The sequence below is a fragment of the Hoplias malabaricus genome, chromosome 2 (assembly GCF_029633855.1).
Source record: "Hoplias malabaricus isolate fHopMal1 chromosome 2, fHopMal1.hap1, whole genome shotgun sequence".
In the NCBI taxonomy this organism is placed as follows: Eukaryota; Metazoa; Chordata; class Actinopteri; order Characiformes; family Erythrinidae; genus Hoplias; species Hoplias malabaricus.
In genome coordinates, this window is record NC_089801.1 from 78,868,362 (window position 1) to 78,891,968 (window position 23,607).

The 23,607-nt window shown below is 41.3% G+C and overlaps 1 pseudogene; it reads left to right on the plus strand.

Moving 5' to 3' along the window:
• The first annotated feature begins 601 nt into the window (after positions 1-601).
• LOC136678200 (NACHT, LRR and PYD domains-containing protein 12-like) lies at positions 602-18,049 on the plus strand (annotated as a pseudogene).
• Positions 18,050-23,607: the final 5,558 nt, after the last annotated feature.

The following is a 23,607-nucleotide window of genomic DNA, read 5'->3' on the forward strand; positions in this document are numbered from 1 at the left end:
GGTGCTAAATACACTATTTACACAGAATGGACAATAACTGCACCTTACTGCTCCCAGTACTTGGGCTTATTGCACTGTCCCCTCCCTTTATTTATTGTTTATTTTTATTGTATCATAAATTTTCTTGCGTATTTATTGTATTGTCACATTTATTGTAAATCGTCTTGCTGTTTGTACATTGTTGCAGACATCGCATTTTAAATTTTTTTATATTTACAAAACACAATCAAGTTGTTCAGTGAAAACATTTGAATTTTTTCTTTGTACATTTTGTCAGTAAAGAAAGGGTTTATGAGAATTAGCAAAAATAAATTAATAAATAAATAAAATGGACAGAGAAAATCACTGCATTTTAAAAACTTTTTCACTGCATTTTAAAAATTGTCCCAAAAGTTTGGAAAAAGGGGTAAAAATAAAACCATAGTGATGTCATTAATCAGCCACATGGCCCAGCACTATCTCTAGTTATTAGCCTGAATAAATGGCAAGAAATAATGTTTAAAGGATTTATTTTTCTTTTTCTTGATTTCACATGAATTTTCACATGAAACACACTTCTAGAATACATTACTTTTCTTATGTATTCTCTTCACATATCAGAATGCAGAAATTCAGGACAGAACCTCCAGAGCCCAGCTGTGTGTCTCTGAAGAGCAACATCTCTATGGAACACTCTCTTAATTTCAGTAATGAAAGAATCGGTACAGACCAGAGGTGAGACATTGACACAGCATCATGCAACATGGAGGTTATTTACAGGAGGAAGTTCCTCAGGAAGCGTCCTTTTGCTTTAACATCTTTACAGCACTCCACATTTAACAGTGATCTAATATATGTCCAGGAGGTTGTAGACTCCTTCCTCTGAAATAAATGGAATTAACAGGGAGTAGTTGACTTTGCTTTTGACTTTGGAACAACACTGCCATGTGACTTTGACTTCTCTCAGGAACAAACCCATTAGTAATGTGAGGTACTGATGATGAATGATCAGTTCTGGATCACAGACACCACTCTGACTCACTCCTGAGGTGTTGAATGGTGCTCCATCAGTCCAGAGAATGCAGTTCTGTTCATGTCTCACTGTGTGAACACATTCACTCTTGTGACTAGTGCTTTTGGATTTTACACAAACTGTGTTTATTTGGAAGTATCTGTCAGTAAAGTGTGCACCTTAAAGTATCTGTGTATTTGTTCATTAGCTGATGATGTTTCTAAGGCTTACATTCAATTCTTTTGTGTGTCTCCAGATCACATTTTACTATGCATTACACAATATAGTGGGGTCTAGTAGAATTACTTTTTTAAATCTTTAAAGTGCACTATTTAGGGGGTAGGTCATGTTTCATGTTTCTTTACTTTTTCGGTTCAACATAAACAATATCTGTCCAGTTACTAACCAATCACAGTCATTGCGGTCTGCATGTGACTGTTTCTGGAGAGGTGCACATCATGCTATGGAATTAAATCAACTGAATGCTTCCAAGAACGTTCCTGAATAAATATGTTTTAAATGTGACAGAGTAAATGCTAAATATTTTACAATTTAGAGACTATATCATCTTCTGAAAGGCTCTTCCTTTCATTAACTTAAACATTTATTTAATTACAGACAGCATGATCCCAAGATAATTAGCTAAACTGATCTGAGTGGAGACAACTAACATTGACAGGAAAAGGAATGACTGCATGTATTGAATATAAATGAGATACTGTTTATGTCTGTGATACTGATGCATTACTGTGTTCTCTAGGAGGGATGTGCTGCTCCAGGATGGTTCCAGGTGTGGAGTGTGTGAGCAGATTCAGACAGATCCAGTCTCTATCACCTGTGGACACTCTTTTTGTAGACAGTGCATCAGGGGCCTTAGGGACCAATCTATTCACTCAGGAGACTTGACCTGTCCCTGCTGCAGAAAGAGGTTTAAAACAGGCTCTGTTCAGTTTCCACACACAGAGGAGTCCATGGAGCTGGATGAATACAAACCAGTGGATGACGTCCTGCTCAGTGTCTCAGAGAGAAACAAAATCAGCAGGAAGAACAAGTACGAGAGCTTATTTGAGGGATTCAAAACACAAGAGAATAAAATCCTCCTGAACAGGGTTTACACTCAGCTCTACATCATCGAGGGAGAGAGGGAAGGAGTGAATGAGGAACATGAAGTTTTACAGATTGAAAACAAACCCTGGAAACAAAACCTGCCAGATACACCAATAAACTGTTTAGACATATTTAACCCTGTACAGTGTACGATGGGAGAAATGGAAGAAGACAACACCAGAGCTGTGATGGATGAAGATGTGAGACGTGAAGAAGGAGAAGAAGATAAAGATCCACAAGTGGAAAAACTGAAAAGCGTTCTGACTAAAGGCATTGCTGGCATTGGAAAAACTGTCTCTGTGCAGAAGTTCATTCTGGACTGGGCTGAAGGAAAAGCCAATCAGGATATAGAGTTCATGTTTGTGCTTCCATTCCGAGAGCTGAACCTGATTAAAGACAAACAGTACAGTCTTCATGGGCTTCTGTGTGCCCTCCATCCTGAGCTCCGAGATCTGGATACAAAGGAATATGACGTGTGTAAAACTGTGTTCATATTTGACGGCCTCGATGAAAGCAGAATTCCACTGAAGTTCTCAGAGTGTGAGAAAGTGTCAGACGTGACCAAGGTGTCTTCAGTGGAAGTGTTAATGACAAACCTCATCAAAGGAGACCTGCTTCCCTCTGCTCACATCTGGATAACCTCCAGACCAGCAGCAGCCAATCAGATCCCCTCTCAGTACATCAGCCGTGTGACAGAAATTCAGGGATTCAATGATCCACAGAAGGAGGAGTACTTCAGGAAGAGGATTAGTGACCAACACCAAGCCGACAGTGTCATCTCTCACATTAAGACCACAAGGAGTCTCCACATCATGTGCCACATTCCAGTCTTCTGCTGGATCTCAGCAACTGTGCTTCAGCGAATCATGAAACAAGGGACCACAGAAATCCCTAAAACTCTGACTGCAATGTACTCACACTTCCTGTGCACCCAGACAATCATGAGGAAGGAGAAGTATAAGGAGGAAGATGAGAGAGGAACTCTACAGGAACTCCTGAGATCCAACAGGAAGATGTTTCTGAAACTGTCTGAACTGGCTTTCAAACAGCTGATGAAGGGCAATGTGATGTTCTATGAAGACGACCTGAGAGAGTGTGGGATTGATGTCACTGAGGCCTCAGTGTACTCTGGGATTTGCACTGAGATCTTTAGGGAGGAGTCTGTGCTTTACCAGAGGAAGGTTTACTGCTTTGTGCATCTGAACTTTCAGGAGTTCCTGGCTGCTTTCTATGTGTTTCACTGCTGTGTGAACTACAACACGGAGGAACTGCAGCTTCTGAAGCCAAAAAACATGAAGTGGTCTGACAGTGTTTCACTGGACGAGCTGCTGAAGGGAGCTGTGCGTACAGCTTTAAAGAGTAAGACTGGACACCTGGATCTGTTTCTCCGTTTTCTGTTGGGCATCTCACTGGAGTCCAATCAACAACTCCTGCAGGACCTACTGACACACACAGTGAGCAGCTCTGAGAGCATCAAGGAAACAGTTCAGTACATCAATGACATTATAGAAACAGAGGATCTTCCTTCTGACAGATCTATCAACCTGTTCCTCTGTCTCACTGAAATGAATAACTCCTCTTTATCCAGTAAAATCCAGGAGTATCTCAAATCAGAGAAAGGCTCAGATAAGAGACTGTCTGCTGGAAAGTGTTTAGCATTAGCCTACATGCTCGTGAACTCAGACGAGGTCCTGGATGAACTGGACTTGAGGAAGTACAACACCACTGAGCAGGGTTATTGGAGACTGATCCCAGCCGTGAGCAACTGCAGAAAGGCTGTGTGAGTGTTGTGTCTCAGTGAATTTATTTTAATATTTCAGTGCTGATGCTGAAGGAGACACATTTCCAGATTGGTTTTGGGGCAGGGTCTAAAATGTTAAACAACAAAGTTCTGCAGTAAATTCACCTCAGTGTGTACATTAGGGATGTTCAGTGTAGGTGTAATATGATAAATCTAAGAATCACAATTCCAAAATGAACATTTACTCTCTCTTTTTCTCTCTGAATTTCACATCTGTATTTACTTCACATTGCAGATTGCCTTGCTGTAAGCTGTTCAAGAATTCCTATGAAACTCTCTGCTCTGTTCTGAAATCACCAAACTCACCCCTGAAAGAGCTGGAGTTCAGTCACACTGAGCTGCAGGATTCAGGAGTGAAGCTGATCTCTGAGGCACTAAAGAGTTCAAACTGTAAACTGGAGACACTCAGGTGAGATTTCTTTGATTTCAATCCTGAATGGAAATAAGTTAAGACTGTTTTGATGGGTCTTTGATTTCAGTAGAAATGAGCTAAAGGGGAACATGTCCATATGTCTTAAAAGGCATTGACAACTCAGTGTGTATCTATATTTCTATTATTTTGTTTGTTTAGTGTGTTCAGTGATTCTACGTACATTCAGAAAAGGAAAAATGAAAACAGATATGTTTTGGCTCATTTATTCATACAGGTGTAATGTTCCCAGTGCTTCATTTGCATTTCTCTAAATAGATTCTGTGGTGGAGCACACCACCATATTTTTTCTGTGAAAGGTATTGGATCTCAAAAATGATCTTTAGAGAAAAAAGTAGTTAATGCAGTAAAGTAGTCACAACTGTAGGGACAGGATAGTTTATCAGGGGGACCTTGGAATGAACCATTTTCACAAACTCCCTGCAGCACTCCAGCATTCCTTCTTGTTCCTCATTTAAAGTACAGCACAGGGAGACAGCTGTGGTCTGGGAAATAGACTTGCGACTGGAAGGTTTGGCCTGAAATAATTATATTATAAAACATATTATCCAAACAGGGCGGCACGGTGGCGCAGCAGGTAGTGTCGCAGTCACACAGCTCCAGGGGCCTGGAGGTTGTGGGTTCGATTCCCGCTCCGGGTGACTGTCTGTGAGGAGTTGGTGTGTTCTCCCCGTGTCCGCGTGGGTTTCCTCCGGGTGCTCCGGTTTCCTCCCACAGTCCAAAAACACACGTTGCAGGTGGATTGGCGACTCGAAAAGTGTCCGTAGGTATGAGTGTGTGAGTGAATGTGTGTGTGTCTGTGTTGCCCTGTGAAGGACTGGCGTCCCCTCCAGGGTGTATTCCCGCCTTGCGCCCAATGATTCCAGGTAGGCTCTGGACCCCCCGCGACCCTAAATTGGATAAGCGGTTACAGATAATGGATGGATTATCCAAACATCTATTAATGCTATGTTACTGAAATAATCTGTCGCCCCTGGCTTGCTCACTTGAGGGTTTTACATTTTGTTTTTACATTTCATGTCAAATCTTGTCTTACTGGAATTCTGTGAAGCCGCTTTGTGACAACATCAGTTGTGAAAAGCGCTATATAAATAAATTTGAATTGATTTGATAATAATTTATTTTTCTTTCCATTAAAACTAATTGTAAGACACCTATCCTCTGTTTGGACATTATATCCTTAAATATATCGACAGGGGAAGCACACGAATGTCTGCCTTCACTGAAATATTAGTGATGCTTCTGTCACAAGTGCATTGCAGTGCAGTAGCGGTCCAGCAAAATTTGACTTGCATTTTTCCCATTCTCTCCACTGGTGAAAGGTGATGTAACGGAAATTCAGATTAAATTTTAGAGCAGATCAGAAGCCACTACCTTTGTTCAATAACTAGGAGAAAATAGAAGTTTTATAAATCATGCTTAACGTACCAGGAACTTAAAGTAACAGGGTGAAAGATGAAGGTGGGGTTTCAGGTGACTTTAAACGTTAATGTCTGCCCACTTTAGTATAAATTGATTTGTACACTTTAATTATCAATCCACAACTGAACACTGTGTGGTTATTTGAAGTTGTTATGCCACATTAACATCAGTCTGGAGCTGATTCTATCTGCAATTTCCTGAAGGTCACAAAAAAAAAACATTTTGTGAGAAATAAAAAAAAAATTTCTTCCATCACTCACTAAGTGTGACATTCGTAGCGCAGTGTAAATATTAAATCAAACCTGTAGATGAAATCAACATCTCTTTCTCAATTGTTTCAGAAATGTTCCTGTAACTATTCAGTGAGTAATGTCCTCTCTCTTTACAGACTAACTGTGTGTAAACTTGGGGAAAAGTCTTGTGAAGATCTGGGCTCAGTTTTACTGGTGAACTCCTCCCTGAAAGAACTGGACCTCAGTAACAATGACCTGCAGGATTCAGGAGTGGAGAAGCTCTCTGCTGCACTGAAGAGTTCACTCTGTAAACTGGAGACACTCAGGTCAGAATTCAGACCTGATATTTAATGCTCATTAACATGACTATTATTATATTTACAAAAATACATATTTTTTGAATATTTACATAAATCTGATTGGCTAGTCCTACATTGTCTCTCCAATCACTTCAGGACTTCTGTAAAGTGTATCCACTGCTGGAGAAACGAACAACAGACTGAACACCAGACTTTCCATGGTGTTTCCATGGTGATATTATCAGTCATACATCCTACAAAACAAAACAGAGGTTTATTATTATTGTCATAGGCAGCCAGTGTCACTTTGGTCGTTTATAGGGATGTCCTAATCCGAGCTCAAAGATTGGGTCCGATCACAGCATTATTTTACTGACCTGTATCGGCTTTATTGGGCTCGATCTTAAGTCTGATCCCTTGTTTCCTCTAGGCAGCAAGCTCAGATTCCCTCCTCCGTCTGTAGCATGTGTTGCTACCAGATTTGGCCTGCTGCCTGATTTGGACTGCATATGCACAGAACATCATGCTTGTGTAGACTTTGCTGATAGCTCTAAATTGTATTAATTTCTTCTCTGAGGATAACTGTAAATAGACACAGCACTGTTTGGCTGAATGGTGCGTGTCCCTCAATGTTATTCCGTCATGTTTTGTTTAAACAGAAGACTACCACAACAATATCTTCAGCAGTAAATAAACACATTTTGCAGGGGCTCCAGTTGTTTAAAACTGTAAAGGACTGTGAAGAATGACTAACTCAGTGTTTATATGTGTTTAAAGATAAAGCTCTCCTCTGCTTTGGAAAACACTCTCTGCTCCTGTAAGCTACATGCGTGAAGTTCTGTGCATGTGCAGTCCAGATCCAGCAGGTCACGCGAATTGGGTAGCCACAACATGCTTTGTAAATGTGGTGATCTAATTCTGCTGGACACCCAAATTGAACCAAGGCCCACCCAGTCAGCCAGAGTTAATCCCTGCATTTGAGTGCACGTTCACGAACTCACACCTTTCTGACTGTTCTGCACAAACACACATTCCCATGAGTCAGATTCAGAGCAAAAGAGGATGTGATTAGAGTCATCAGTCGTCTCATATTTGGACAATAAAAGCCGTGTTGTGTTTGGGTGCGATACGGGATACGTTTTATCCTGTATTTTTGAGATGAGACTGAGACTATGATTTGTTTGGCACACACTGCTCTCCCTGAGTCAGAGGAAGGGCAGATTCTGCATGGCTCCTAAACAGAGAATGAGCTTTTCGTTAGCTGTCACTTTTATTATGCCAATCAGCAGCCAGAATTAGCCGTTCATCATTTAGTGCTGCAGCCAGTGGAGTCACATTCCCACCTACAGGGTTTTGTTTTGCTGCTGCGCTGAGAGAAACAGGTCAGTGCTGTAAAAAGATATAACTTATTTTAGCACTGTGTCCTGAAGAAACTACATTTCACTTCTCCCTCAACACACCTGTGATGACAATAAAACTGCCAGACTTTTAGAATCTGTCACAGTCGAGGGAGGATGAGGACATGCACGCAAGGAATATTTATTTAAACAAAACCAAGGCAAACACAACAAACAGAAATCAAACAGGAGCAGGGAGGCAAGAAAAACTAGAACTCAGTGGAACAAAACTAGAACAGGAACATAACTGTGAACTGTTGGTAATGTGTGAGACAGCAGACAAAGATACACATCAACACACACAAGAACCGACAAGGGAACACTGAAACAAAGGGACTATAAGGGACTATATATACACAGAGCACTGACAAGGAACACCTGGGGACAATAACGAGAGGGCAGGACTACAAAGGAGACTCTGACGAGGGCGGAGCTAAGGCGGGACTAGGGCAAAGACAGGAAGAATAAACAAAGCCATGTGCTAAATGAGCACATGGCTAGGAAAACAAACAGGACCTGACAGAATCAAAGTAATTCTTTATACAGGTGTGTGAGACAAACATAGGAGTTCTAAATAATCAGATCTGTATAATTAATATTAAATATGGTAATGAAATGAGGACGAGGCTCTTTCAGAACTCTTAAACCGAGGAGATGCTTTTACTTCAGACCTCATTTTAATTAAATGAAAATATAAAGTAGTCATACAGCGGGTCTTCTGCTCAAATTTTTATTCAAATACTGTATTGCTTTATGACTATTCTATATTTTCATTAAATGAAAAAGACTAGGAGAAAAGAGGAGGTTTGATAAATGGAGCTAAATGTAACAAAGAAAATAAAGTCACAGGGTGAAAGAGGTCCACTGTGATTTCAGAATAACTGTAAATGTTGATGTCTGCCCTTACACATCATCAGCTGATTTTTCTCAGGGGATTGTTTTACTGAAATCAAACACCACACACAACTCAGAACTGACACTTTCAGAACTCACACAGGTTCAGTAAAGATTAGTGAGTCGTTCAGGTTCTGTACCACATTCACACACCGTCACAAACGTAGCTGATTCTGACCTCACTTTTCTGAATGACGTTAGAGAAATGAGGCAGTTTCTGAGAAAAGAAAACACAGTGACGTTTCTCCTTCTGTCACTGAGCGTGATGTTCCTAGCCAGGTCAATATATGAAGGAGAACCTGTTCATGAAATGTTCCTGTGACTATTCAGTGAGTAATGTCCTCTCTCTTTACAGACTAACTGTGTGTAAACTTGGGGAAAAGTCTTGTGAAGATCTGGGCTCAGTTTTACTGGTGAACTCCTCCCTGAAAGAACTGGACCTCAGTAACAATGACCTGCAGGATTCAGGAGTGGAGAAGCTCTCTGCTGCACTGAAGAGTTCACTCTGTAAACTGGAGACACTCAGGTCAGAGTTCTGGGATTTTATTCTTCATTTTCTACTCTTCACAAACATGACTTTATACATTAAAATTTATTTTTTTTCTAAGCTCTTGTATTAAATATAAAGAAAAAGACTGTGTTACTAGATTATAATAAACACCACTGGGATTATTAACACAACTAGGGGTGGGGGATATGGTCCTAATTTGGCAATAACAATATTCTTGGTGATATGAATAAAACACTGAAAATACTTAAATAAATGTTATATTAATATGAATTGTATTAAATAATATATATTTAATGGAGCTGGGCGATATGGACCAAAAATAATATCTCTGTATTTTTTAGCTGAGTGGCGATATACGATATATATCTCGATATTGTTCTTCTCATGAGATAATAACAAACAGGCACTTCTGAGTCAAAGCTACAGGTCCCAAATGTCACACAGGAACTTTTATTAACATTCAGCTGTAGATGTCCATGAGACATTGCTCAAAAATAAACTATTGGCACATATTAAATAATAATGCCCCTTAAATAAAATACTGTTATTTTCCTGCGTAACAAAAGACTCATAGCTGTGCTGTTAAACTGTAAACAGAAAACATACAGAGCAGCAATAGCAGAAAGTTCATTTGTTCTTTAAAAGTGAGTTTCCTGTGAAGCAGATTTCACCAAAGTGCTTCCTCCTGTGTGTGCTCCTGTACGTCTAGTACTTTGTGCAAATAACAAATCATGTAAACAGACTGAATGAAATAAAAATAAATCCATCCTTCAGTCATCAGTAGGGCTGGGCGAAATGGACAGAAAATCATATCTCGATATATTTTAGTTGAATAGTGATATACGATAAATGTTGTGAAAAATAATGTGAACAAATGTTTTATGAACATTTTATAAACAGAACATTCAGTTTTGTGTGTTAGCTCTACCTCGTCTCTCAATATTCAAATGAAAATCAAATGTCCATGTGTGTTTAAGACAAAGGTTTTCATTAACTCTTCCCCATAATTGTACATTGAAAGGCAGCGCTTCTCGTGCAACTGCGACTGGACAATTGTTATCGTGGGTCAGGAGTTTTAATCAGCCTTTTGGAGCCCTTTTTCTCTACTGTTGAGACGGGGAACATACCCTTTTGCTCTGTAGTAAAGCTTTAGTAACACCACGCCACTTCGTACTTTACCTACACTGAAGTTCTCACGGACTACTAACTATTACTACCAGTAGATTGACCAGAGGAGGATAGGTCACCCCTTGTGAGCCTTGGTTCCTCCCAAGGTTTCTTCCTCAGCTGAGGGAGTTTTTCCTTGCCACTGTCGCCCCTGGCTTGCTCACTTGAGGGTTTTTACATTTTTTTTTACATTTCATGTCAAATCTTTGTCTTACTGGAATTCTGTGAAGCTGCTTTGTGACAACATCAGTTGTAAAAAGCCCTATACAAATAAATTTGAAATTTGATTTGATTACTTTTCTTTTCGTAAGGCACAGCGTTAGCTAATGAAGCTTGCAGTGCTGTCTGAACTGGTTTAGGGAACTGTACTGGGACGTGAATACTTCAGAACAGTGGCAGCAGCACCTCGAAGTTTAACAGCTTCATACAGAAGTGTGTGCTGCTGTTGTAAGTGGTAAAATAGGCTGGGAGTACTCCCACATTTTGATACTACCTCCTTTCAGCATTCCCTACAGATAGCCGTTTCTGCTCCTCATCTGACCAGTAAAATCCGAACCATTTACATATAACTGAGCCACTGTTCTTCTATTTCATGCCCTGTGTTACTCTGCTCCATTTTGTGTGTGTGTGTGTGTGTGTGTGTGTGTGTGCGTATTTGAAGCGCTGATGGCTTTACCATCAATTTCCAAAGCACAAATAGCTTCACCCCAGTGAATCACCTCAGGGGAAAACCCTTTTCTCCATAACAATGAGGAATAGCCTCAGAGACGGCTATAGAATATACTCCCCCTCTGCTCCCCTGTGTGTATGTGTGTGTGTGTGTGTGTGTGTGATCTTAAACACTTTTATTTATTAAAAACATTTATTTCACTACAAATGCAACAGTGACAACATTCAGAAGAAGCAACAAAAAATCTGTAAACATTTGCTTTTTGGAAACAACAGTAAATTTCCAACATTCTGATTTTGTATGAAATAAATAACGTAGCAGAAAGTGTAGTGTGTGAATATAAACAGCAAACGTAAAGAAGTATACAAAAAGTAGCATGAAAGCTTTATGGTAAATAATAAAACAATAAATTAAAAACACAGAGTAGTGTCTGTGCAGAGTCAGTGTAGTTTATCTGCTTTGGTTAGAGCTCATTGGCTGTTGAACTCTTCTAAAGGACTTTCCTCGTCCTCCACCAGGTGCTTCTGCTCGAGGAGGTGAAACAGATTAGTTGTGTTTCCTCCTTCTGTTGTTACAGGCTTTTTTCATTTCTTACATAACACCACGGTTTATTGTTCATTTTATATTTTGTAACAATCCACCTCCACACGACTGAAGTCACTCCACCTTTTTGGAGCAGATTCCTCCGCCTCAGAGCCACTTTCCACCGTACTTCACTGTGTCTAAGTGACTCATGTAAAGAACATACGCTGTATTCTGGGTAACTGCATGACGTCGTTACATAAACAAGTCACGATAAATTGATTTTTACTTGTTTAAAAATTGATGATATTATCACGAACAATACGATATGGAACAGCTCTAATCACAAATACTTTATATGTGTATCTCTCCTTCTAGTGTGTTGTGTGTAGTAAAATGTTGATGGCGAGGGAATGGGTAAGATTCTGTCACTGAGCGTGATGTTCCTAGCCAGATCAATATATGAAGGAGAACCTGTTCATGAAATGTTCCTGTAACTATTCAGTGAGTAATGTCCTCTCTCTTTACAGACTAACTGTGTGTAAACTTGGGGAAAAATCTTGTGAAGATCTGGGCTCAGTTTTACTGGTGAACTGCTCCCTGAAAGAACTGGACCTCAGTAACAATGACCTGCAGGATTCAGGAGTGGAGAAGCTCTCTGCTGCACTGAAGAGTTCACTCTGTAAACTGGAGACACTCAGGTCAGAGTTCTGGGATTTTATTCTTCATATCTATACTTCACCAACATGACTTTATGCATAAAAAATATAATAATTATTATTTTTAAGCTCTAGTATAAAATATTAAGGAAAAGACTGGATTACTAGATTATAATTTACATAATGTAATATATAATGTATGATGTGCAATTATTTGTGATTGTATAATGTACAATGAAATGTGTCCTCTGCATTTAACAAATCTGTGGATGTGAATACACACACACACACACACACTAGTGCACTAGGGGCTGTGAACGCATATCCAGAGCATTTGGGGTTCAGTGCCTTGCTCAAGGACACTTCAGCCGTGGATGTTCCTGCTGGACCTGGGGGTTTGAACCAGCAACCTTCTGGTACCATGCCCAGTCTCTAACCATTAGCCAAGGCTACACTCTATTGGGATTAAAACACAACACAAGTACTTTTTAATGTGTATCTGTGTCTGTGAAAGGAAACATATGGCGTCACATCAATGTCAAAAATAGAGGACGCAGTAACACCAGGTGGAACATTTAAATCTGTACCTTTTTAAAATTGTGTTAGTTAATAGCAAATGTGTAACCCCTTTAGAAAGAGAGAGGGAGAGTGGGGAATTGCACTCACACACAGATCATAATCTCAATCTCAAACTGTTTTTTTGTTCTCAAGTGGTTTTTACCCTCTTCATTTTAAATGTTTTGAAATGGGAGGTTTGTGACAGTTTGGGGGCGGGGTCAGGGCCGTTCTTCTCAGTGAATGCTATTGGCTGATGTCTCCTGGTTCTGTGACTGCCTCATACACTGTATATGTCCCTCCTACTGGGAGAAGACTTCTACAGAAAAACAAACATGGAGGATGTGTACCGTGGTTATTTGTTTTTCGTTTTGAAACGGGGAAAATGTAAAATAGGAGACTACTCAGTATCCAAAATTATTTTGGTTGTCCCTCAGCGTCTCTGTGCAGTGAAAGCGGGTGGAATATGAAGTAAATGTAGCTAGTGAACAGGAGTTGACTCATGAACGAATCTATCCTTTGAGCATCTGGAAATAGGGATTGACTTTTGGCACATGATTCAGAGAATCAACCTCACTGTCGACTCAGTCTCAGTTTTCTAACGCCTTCCTGCAGTGAAAATCATTTCCACATGTTTATCACATATTACTATGATCTGAACCCACTGTAGACAGTGGAATATGACCTTATCTCGACTCTGTTTATCCATGGTGCTGTCCTGGGGAAAACAGCAGCTCTGCTTCTCTCAGTAGGAGGGACATATACAGTATATGAAGCAGTCACAGAACTAGGAGACATCAGCCAATAGCATTCACTGAGGAAAAACTGCCCTGACTCTGCCCCCAAACTGTCACAAACCTCCCATTTCAAAACCTTAAAAGAATAAAATTAGGATCATAACTTAAACAGGGAGGTCATAGTATAGAAACCTTTACTGGATTAATATCTGTATATTTACTTCTAGTAATAACCCCTCTGTGGGACACTGTTGTGATAATGATGTGCTGTGTTGTGATTTGATTTCATTTCTATTGAATGAGGTTTTGAACAGACTCTAAAATGTCTTAGATTTATGAAAACAAATATTCAGGTCTTTTTAATAATTATGTTAAGGTTTTTAAACTTTTTTTATAACACTTACCTTTTGATTTTAACCTGTTTGATATTGAAGTGTTTTTGTAAATTAAACAGAATTTGGTGCTTTTTTGCAGCAGCTTGTTTTGCTCTGAGTAAATACCACATCTCTCAATTTACCCCTCTCTCTCTCTCTCTCTGTGTAGATTGTCTTTTTGTTTAGTTACTGAGGAAGGCTGTGCTTTTCTGGCTTCAGCTCTGAGCTCAAACCCCTCACACCTGAAAGAACTGGATCTGAGCTACAATCACCCAGGAGACACAGGAGTGAAGCTGCTCTCTGTTAAACTGGAGGATCCACACTGCAGACTGGACACACTCAGGTACTGACAGCTTTCTGTATTTGTGTGTGTTCAGTTACTGATTTCATCTGCTGTTACTGTATTTCTATAAAGGTCTACAGCTCATTGTTCCTTCTTCATGTAGCCTCTGCTCTGCTCTAGTAGTATTTAATGGTTAGAGTATCACCCTTCACAGCTCTGTCTCCACTGTTCAGTGTACCTGTTGTCAGGCTGAAGGCTTGTGCGACACTGAAGTAAAACTAAGCCCCATATAAGTCTCTGTATGTGGATTGTAGACTGTCTCTAGAACAGTCTTCTGAAATGTACATTCAGTGTTTAGGGAAGTACAGGAGTACTCTGGAACAACAGTTCTATGACCTCAATGCTGAAACACTTCAGGCTAAAAGATCCTACACTACTGCTGCATCCTGAAACTGAGTCGACTAGTCCATCATTATCTCTGTAGTCCTATCATTTTGGGGCGTCTAAATGGGTCAGGATCAATGGTCAACAGATTGAAGAGCAGACTTTAATACCCAGAGTGGTGTTATCAGTCATACAGTATACAAACCAGAGCAGAGCTTAATTTATTATAGTGATATACAGACATTGACTCTTTGGTTATTAATATTTCAATGTCGTCTACAGAGAGTCTGGGGAGTGTAATGTAAAAGTTTAGTTGAATCTGTGTTCTTTCTAAAGTTATTCTGTTATTTGGGGCGTTTCAGTTTAGATTCTCTAAGAGTTATTGTGTTTATCTGTGAAGCTGCAGACCATCAGTTCTGTTCAACTGTGTGTTTTGTTTTTCCTGAATGATCCTGATCAGAGATCACACTAACACTTGGTGAAGTAGAATGGTATAAAATGGACAGTAGAACTCACTGCTGTGTTTAACAGTGAAAGTAAGAGCATTTCTCACAGGACTGGGACTAAACAGCTGTGTGGTCTTTAGAAAACCACTGCTCAGTGTTAGAGATTAATCAGAAAACAAGGCTTCAGTTCACTGTGGAGTATAAAGCCTGGACTCTGGAGCAGTTGAGAAAGGTCATGTGATCAGATGAGTCCAGACTGACCGTATTCCAGAGCGATGAGGGTGACAGGGTCAGAAGGGAAGTGATGCCCCCTTCATGCACAGTGTCCCCTGTACAAGCCTCTGGAGGCAGTGTTATGATCTGGGGGTCTTCAGTGGGTCAGGTCTAGACTCAGCAGTGTTATGATCTGGGGGTCTTCAGTGGGTCAGGTCTAGACTCAGCAGTGTTATGATCTGGGGGTCTTCAGTGGGTCAGGGCTAGACTCAGCAGTGTTATGATCTGGGGGTCTTCAGTGGGTCAGGGCTAGACTCAGCAGTGTTATTATCTGGGTTCTTCAGTGGGTCAGGTCTAGACTCAGCAGTGTTATGATCTGGAGGTCTTCAGTGGGTCAGGTCTAGACTCAGCAGTGTTATGATCTGGGGGTGTTCAGTGGGTGAGGTCTAGACTCAGCAGTGTTATGATCTGGGAGTCTTCAGTGGGTCAGGTCTAGACTCAGCAGTGTTATGATCTGGGGGTCTTCAGTGGGTCAGGGCTAGACTCAGCAGTGTTATGATCTGGGGGTCTTCAGTGGGTCAGGGCTAGACTCAGCAGTGTTATTATCTGGGTTCTTCAGTGGGTCAGGTCTAGACTCAGCAGTGTTATGATCCGGGGGTCCTCAGTGGGTCAGGTCTAGACTCAGCAGTGTTATGATCTGGGGGTCTTCAGTGGGTGAGGTCTAGACTCAGCAGTGTTATGATCTGGAGGTCCTCAGTGGGTCAGGTCTAGACTCAGCAGTGTTATGATCCGGGGGTCCTCAGTGGGTCAGGTCTAGACTCAGCAGTGTTATGATCCGGGGGTCCTCAGTGGGTCAGGTCTAGACTCAGCAGTGGTGTGTGGCAGTAAAATGAAGTCCACTGAGGACCTGAATGGACTGAATGACCAGGTCGTCCCAGCAGTGGATTGTTCCAGGACGACACCAAGATTCATCAGGCTCAGATTGTGAAAGAGTGAGGAACTATATTCTCACATGAACTGACCACCCCAGAGTCCTGACCTGAACCCACTGAGAGGCTTTGGGACGTGCTGGAGAAGACTTTACGGAGTGGTCCGACTCTCCCATCGTCAATACAAGATCTCCACCAAAAATGAAGGCAGCTCTGGAGGAAATAAATGCTGTGGTGTTGTAGAAGGTTGTAGAAACAGAGCCGTGGTGAATGTGGAGCGTAATCAAAGCTAAAGGTGGTCCAGTGAAATATTAGTGTGTGAGTTGTTTTGGTCGGGCAGTGTAGGGGTCTGTGATGAAATGGTCAGTGAGAGCAGGTACAAGGCAGAAGAACCTAATAAATGAGCAGCTGAATGTAGGATCTAGACAGGGTTTAATGGAGCAGTTGTAGAAGAGCGACTCTGCTGCATTATTCTGTGTTGAAGGCTGAGAGGAACAGAGGGAAATGGAGAAAATGAAACACAGAGAAAGAGAAACAGAATATTTCTCTGTGATAAAAAGACAGTGAGGATGAAACACCACAGATGATGATCTTTCTTCTGTTTCCAAAAATGACATCAATGAATGACGCTGTAATGAAGCTGAATGTGGGGCTCAGAGAGAACAGTGAGAACACACACCACTCACACACAACCATCAACTCACAACTGTGTGTGTGTGTTGTAGGTTGGAGCATGGAGGAGAGATCAGGATTAAACCAGGACTAAGAAAATGTAGGTTCTCTCTCTCTCCTGCTCTTTCTCTTTACATTCGTTGTGTCTCATTTTGTGTTGTTTGTGTGTTGTGTAGGTACCACTTCAGAATAAGACTTCACTTATAAAGGTTTATAAATGGTTTAAAGTCTGTTTATTAATAGTTATGTTGTAAACACATTAATAATCAGTTATAACACAGATATAAAGGGCACCAGTGACCTGTTGTTGCCAAATAGTGAACCCATATCTGTCTACAGTTAAAGCTCAGATCTTGCCGAATACTGACCTCACTGTGTCTCCTCCATCAGTCGACATTAACCCCATCAGCTCCAGCACATATTTGTTAATGAGTTTAACCCTTTAATGAATTACCCACCACCAGAGAGTCTTTTTCTACTTTAATGAAAATGTGGTGAACCTTAACATGTGAAATGACTAAACTCACATTCTCAGGTCTGCGCTTATTCTTTACCTCCACATTTTCACTAAGTTCTCTCACACTTTCAGTATTAGACACAAAAGAGTTCACAGTCACACTTCTTTTCTCTGTGTTACAAAGGATTATTAATCACTTTTAAAGTGTTCACAGTGTAATTAATAACCATGTAATAACGGGCTTTTAAAGCATTTATAAACCTTTGTTTATTCTAATTTTAATGTGGTACCATTTTATGTCTGATTGTGTGTCGTGTGTCTGATTGTGTGTGTGTATCTTGTTGTGTGCAGATGACTGTGAGCTCACACTGGACCCAAACACAGTGAACACACGCCTCTCTCTGTCTAAGAGGAACAGGAAGGTGGAGAGTGTGTGGGAGGAACAGTTGTATCCTGATCATCCAGAGAGATTCAGTTACTGGAGGCAGGTTCTGTGCAGAGAGAGTCTGACTGGACGCTGTTACTGGGAAACTGAGTGGAGTGGGAGGGAGGTTTATATTTCAGTGGCGTATAAATCAATCAGGAGAAAAGGAGGCAGTTATGACTGTTGGTTTGGAGCGAATGAAAAGTCCTGGAGTCTGATCTGCTCTAATAACAGTTACTCTGTCCGTCACAATAAGAACAGCACTGATCTCTCTCCTCCTCCCTCCAGCTCTAACAGAGTAGGAGTGTATGTGGACTGTCCGGCCGGCACTCTGTCCTTCTACAGTGTCTCCACTGACACACACACACTCACACACTTACACACACTCACCACCACATTCACTGAACCCCTCTGTGCTGGGTTTTATCTTTATTATTCAGACTCCTCAGTGAGTTTGTGTCAGATACAATAGTGCTGTGTGTGATCTATTTTTTGGATTGGTCTTTTCGGTCAAACGAGCTGCTGCTTTAAAATGTGAGGAGAATCACAAAAGACGATGAAACAGAAATGAAGCTCAGTTTGTAAAAGAAAGACAAAGACCCAATGTTCCCATGACTAACGCCACAGCTATTAAGAGCTTTATTTATATAAGCATGTACCAACTGATCATCCGTGACCGGAAAGGGCCGGTTTTTATCGTGATCGACCGGTCAGTGTCTCCACACAGATTTGTGCCGGTCGCATTTACCGTATTTTCCGCACTATAAGGCGCACCTAAAAAACTCAAATTATCTCAAAAGCCGACAGTGCGCCTTATAATCCGGTGCGCCTTATATATGGACCAATATTGAGCCAATGTAAAGACCCCAAAATGGCTCCTATTCAGAGACACGCATATGACGCAGAGTTTAAACCCAAGGCGATCAGTCACGCAGAAGAACACGGGAAAAGAGCAGCAGCAAGAGAATTTAACATTAACGAATCAATGGTGCGAAAGTGGAGGAAGCAACAAGATGACCTACGCCAAGTAAAGAAGACTAAACAGAGTTTCCGAGGGAATAAAGCGAGATGGCTACATTTGGAGGACAAACTCGAACAGTGGGTTGTTGAACAGAGAGCAGCAGGTATAAGTGTCAGTACAATCACTATTCGAATTAATGCAACCGCGCTAGCAAGCGAACTTGGCATTAATGACTTTAAAGGCGGTCCTTCTTGGTGCTTTTGGTTTATGAAAAGACGTAATCTCTCCATCCGCACACGAACAACTGTTTCACAGCAACTTCCAAAAGACTACCAAGAAAAGCTGGCCACTTTTCGCGCATATTGCAACAACAAGATTACTGAAAAAAAAATCCGGCCAGAGCACATCATCAACATGGACGAAGTTCCACTCACCTTTGATATTCCCGTGAACCGCACTGTAGATAAAAAGGGAGCCCGTACGGTAAATGTTCGAACCACAGGGAATGAGAAGTCATCCTTCACTGTAGTTCTCGCTTGCCAGGCTAATGGCCAGAAACTTCCCCCCATGGTTATTTTCAAGAGGAAGACTTTGCCAAAAGAAAACTTTCCAGCCGGCGTCGTCATCAAAGCTAACTCGAAGGGATGGATGGATGAAGAAAAGATGAGCGAGTGGTTGAGAGAAATTTATGTGAAGAGGCCGGGTGGCTTTTTTCACACAGACCCATCCCTGTTGATCTACAACTCCATGCGCGCCCATATCACAGATGGTGTCAAAAAACAAGTGAAGAACACTAATTCAACACTCGCTGTCATTCTGGGTGGATTGACAAAAGAACTCCAGCCGCTAGATGTTGGTGACAACACGGCATTCAAAGCTAGACTGCGAACTGCGTGGGAACAGTGGATGACAGAAGGCGAACACACGTTCACCAAGACAGGTAGACAGCGCCGGACGACATATGCCACCATCTGCCAGTGGATTGTAAATGCATGGGCTGATGTATCAGTCTCAACTGTGGTCCGAGCTTTCAGGAAGGCAGGAATTGTCACTGAACTGCTAGACAGCAGCAGCGACACTGACTTGATCAATGACGACTTCGAAGAGACAGAGCCGGGCATGTTGGATCCCGTATTTGCCCAACTGTTTAATTCGGACACCGAAGAAGAAGAATTCCAGGGATTCGTGGATGAGGAATAACTTAGTAAAGTGAGCTTTACGTGTTTATTTTGTGTGTTGTGTGATTTTAACGTTTGAGCAACGTTGAGTTATTGATATATTGTTATCGCTTTGCACTATTTCGAGTGTTACTATATTGTGATTATTATTATTATTATTGAATCGAGGAAAAGTCCCCCCCCCCCACTATGTGGGGTATATTAACATTGCACTACATGTTTTACCTTAAACTACGCTGGGTTGTAATCTATTAATAAAGTTGAACTGACCTATCTGACTGTTTTGTTGACATTCCCTTTAACGCAGCTCCATCTAATTGATGCATAACGTAACCCCCAACCTCTACTGTAGCGTCTATTGTATGCGCCTTATAATCCGGTGCGCCTTATATATGGACAAAGTTTTAAAATAGGTCATTCAATGAAGGTGCGCCTTATAATCCGGTGCGCCTTATAATGCGGAAAATACGGTACACATGTGCACCACACGAGGGCAGCAGCAGCAGCGCAAACACAACCACACACTCACTGTTTAAGCACTGTTTCCTATTGTACTACACTTGTGCACTTGTTTTCATTAGGAATCGTTAATAATTGCTCTTTATTTTATTCAGGGGTTTTTAGAAGACATGATTTGTCACATTAGTGCACAATTTTATGTTCAGATGTAAAAGTTTCCAGTAAACCCTGTACAGAAACGCCCTCTATTGTTAATCAACATTAATTAGTTCATAGCGTCAAATTATTTGATCAAAAAGCCCTCAACACCACCTCATATGTCTCAGTAGCAACACCACTACACACACACACATGACTGTAGACTGGGAGAGAGAGGAAGCGCCTGGGAGCATATTTTCGAATAAACTTAAATTTACCTGTTATCGCAAAACAACCAAATAAAACCTTTATGTTTGGTGAGAGACAACCTATTACTATAGTTTAGTCACTTTGAGGTACATACTCAATTCGTTACTTATTCGCCAGTTTCTTATTCGGATTCTCTATTCCACTTTTAATGGTGCAGTAGTTGCATTCTGTCGCCGCTAGATGGCGAAGTACGAACACACCTTCCATAACATGGAAAAACTACACGTTTAGCTTAATTTTGTGGATTTTATCTCTTTATTTACAAAGTGTCTCAAACATCTGAAAGTGTTATTGAAGACACAGTGTAAAAGACTCTCAGAATCCTAAAGATGAAGAAATGTCACTGTGGAATTGCTTTGTCATGGTCCTGTGAATATAGCACATGACGTGATGAATATGTAGAAACATGAACTGTGGAGTAAATGTCCTATGGCATTTTTATTTTTTAATTGTCAAATTATCAAGAATCTGGTATTGATTTTACAGAAGGGTTAGTACAAATATAACAAATAATGTATAAACATTTAATACAAGAATTGAACCTCAGCTGTTACGTTAGACTTTCTGCAACAGTTTCATAAATTCTCATTAAAAACAGTAGTAAAACATTGTAACAGTCATCACATTTAAACTGAGTGATTTGTTTGTTCAGTTTCGATACAGGAGGTGGTTTTAAAGAGCTCTGTCTCATAGAGGAACCTCTTAGTGAAGTGAAGAAGATGGACTGAGAATGGAGAATGGGGATAAAAATGTTCCTGAATGAATTTACTGGTGAGATTATAACTAATTTGTGTCTAAACCCATCCACGCTTTATTCACTTCATCAAATGTATATTCAGAAACTGAAGATTCAAAAGGATCAGTGCTGGAATGTGGCGTTAGTGAACACACAGTGCGTGTCATGGTCTTTACCAGTTGTCTTCACTGTGAAGTTCACATAACTCACTACTCGCCAGTAAACATTTTTACTGCTGTCTATGAACCTCTCTGTAGTCTCAGGTTTTCTTCCCTGCGTATTTTCACTGTCATCCAGATTGACGCTGTCAGGACGATGCAGATAAAGATGAGTGCTGTCACCTTGCAGAGGTTGAACAAGACGTGAAATTGTCCTGCCATGGTGAATCTGTGGTGTCTGTTCTGGGGCTGGGGCTCTTTTACAGTGTGAGATGTGGACCCACGTGTCCCTCTCAGCAATCTTCACTGCAGTGTGAGTAGTCAGGAGCACCTGGAACTGTCCTTGACAGCGATCCACTTTCCAGTTCGCCCTCCTGTAGACTTTAGTCAGGATCCAATCTCCAGGCTTCACCGTGTGTCCTGTAACTGCTCAGTAGAGACTCTCTCACCCTCCTGTGCACATCAGACAAAACAGAACACAATGTTGCACAGTATTTTTGCATGTGATCATCTTCCAAGGCCAATGTTTCTCTTTTGGAGCACATCCTGTATTTGGCGGACAGTCAAACATTATCTGGAAAGGGGAGTGTTTGGTCCTGGACCACACTCTTTGTCTCAGACTCATGCACACACCAGCGGCAGGGCTTCCACCCGATTTAGCCCTGTTTCTGGACACACTTTGATCAGGTGTTGTTTTATTGTGCCATGTGCTCTTTCTACCGCCCCTGCACTCATAGGGTGATAGGCACAGTGTTTGTGTAGTGGCGTGTCAGTTACTTCACTGATGTGTGTTAAAATGTTGCTAACAAACGATGGCCCATTGTCAGATGAGGTTTTCCTAGGACCGCCAAACCTAGGGGCAGTTTCCCTCAACAGTATTTTTGCTACCGTTAGTGCGTCTTGGTGAGAAGTGGGGAGAGCTTCTACCCGTTTTGAAAACATGTCAACGATCACAAGCACATATTTCTTTTTCAGACGTGGTGTTAATTCAATAAACTCCATTTGTAGGTGATCAAAAGGCCTGTCAGGTTCTGGATGTCCATGTGTGTGTTCATATGAAACGGCTCCTGTTGAGTTCACCTTCAGACGGTGAGACACTTTTTTGAAAAATGTTGTGAGTAATTTGAGAAGCCTTTTACAAACCACTGTTGATTTACTGCGTCTACCGTTCCTCCCCTCGAACAGTGGTCCACTCCATGGGCCATTTTCACAAAGTAAGGAAAGTAGTAGGAGGGTAGACATGGTTTGTTGTTTGGTCCCAACCAGATTTTCCCATTAAACGTACGCCCTGAGTTTCCCCATGTTTTCACATCTTTAGCTGTTCTGGTTTTTGAATTTCCTCAGGTGTACCATCCTGAGGTTCAACAATGGGGGCTTGTATTAAAAACACCCCAGGGTCCGACGCTGCCTTCTTAGCTGCAGCATCTGCTCTCGCGTTCCCCAATGCTTCTGGGGTTTTATCACTTGTGTGTGCGTGAACATGTGCTACTGCCACCTGTTTTGGTGAAAGAATGGCGTCCAGAAGTGCTGACACTAGTATGTGATGTACAGGTGCCTTACCTGATGATGTTAGGAAATGTCTTTGTTTCCACAAGGTCCCAAAGCTGTGAACAGCCCCGTAACTGAACCTGGAGTCTGTGGAGATGGTGACTGCCTGTTCTTTGGCTAGTTTGCATGCCTCAGTCAGTGCAACTAGTCCAGCAGCCAGTGCTGAAAAACTGGAAGGTAGGCTGCCTGTAAACACAGTGTCTGTTAGTGTAACAACAGCAAACCCTGTTTTTGTCACGCCTTTAGAGTCTTTGTAGCTGGATCCATCTACACAGAGGATTATATCAGGATTATCGAGTGGAACATCTTTCAGGTCGTGGAGAGCAGAAGAGGTCCAGTGTGTGCAGACGGTCATCAATCAATCAATCAATCAATCAAATTTATTTGTATAGCGCTTTTTACAACTGACGTTGTCACAAAGCAGCTTCACAGTTTCAAAACAGAACATTTAAATAAAAGCCCAATGCAAGCAAGCCGAAGGCGACAGTGGCAAGGAAAAACTCCCTCGAGGCTGGAGGAAGAAACCTTGGGAGGAACCAAGACTCACAAAGGGGACCCATCCTCCTCTGATCAAACTATAGA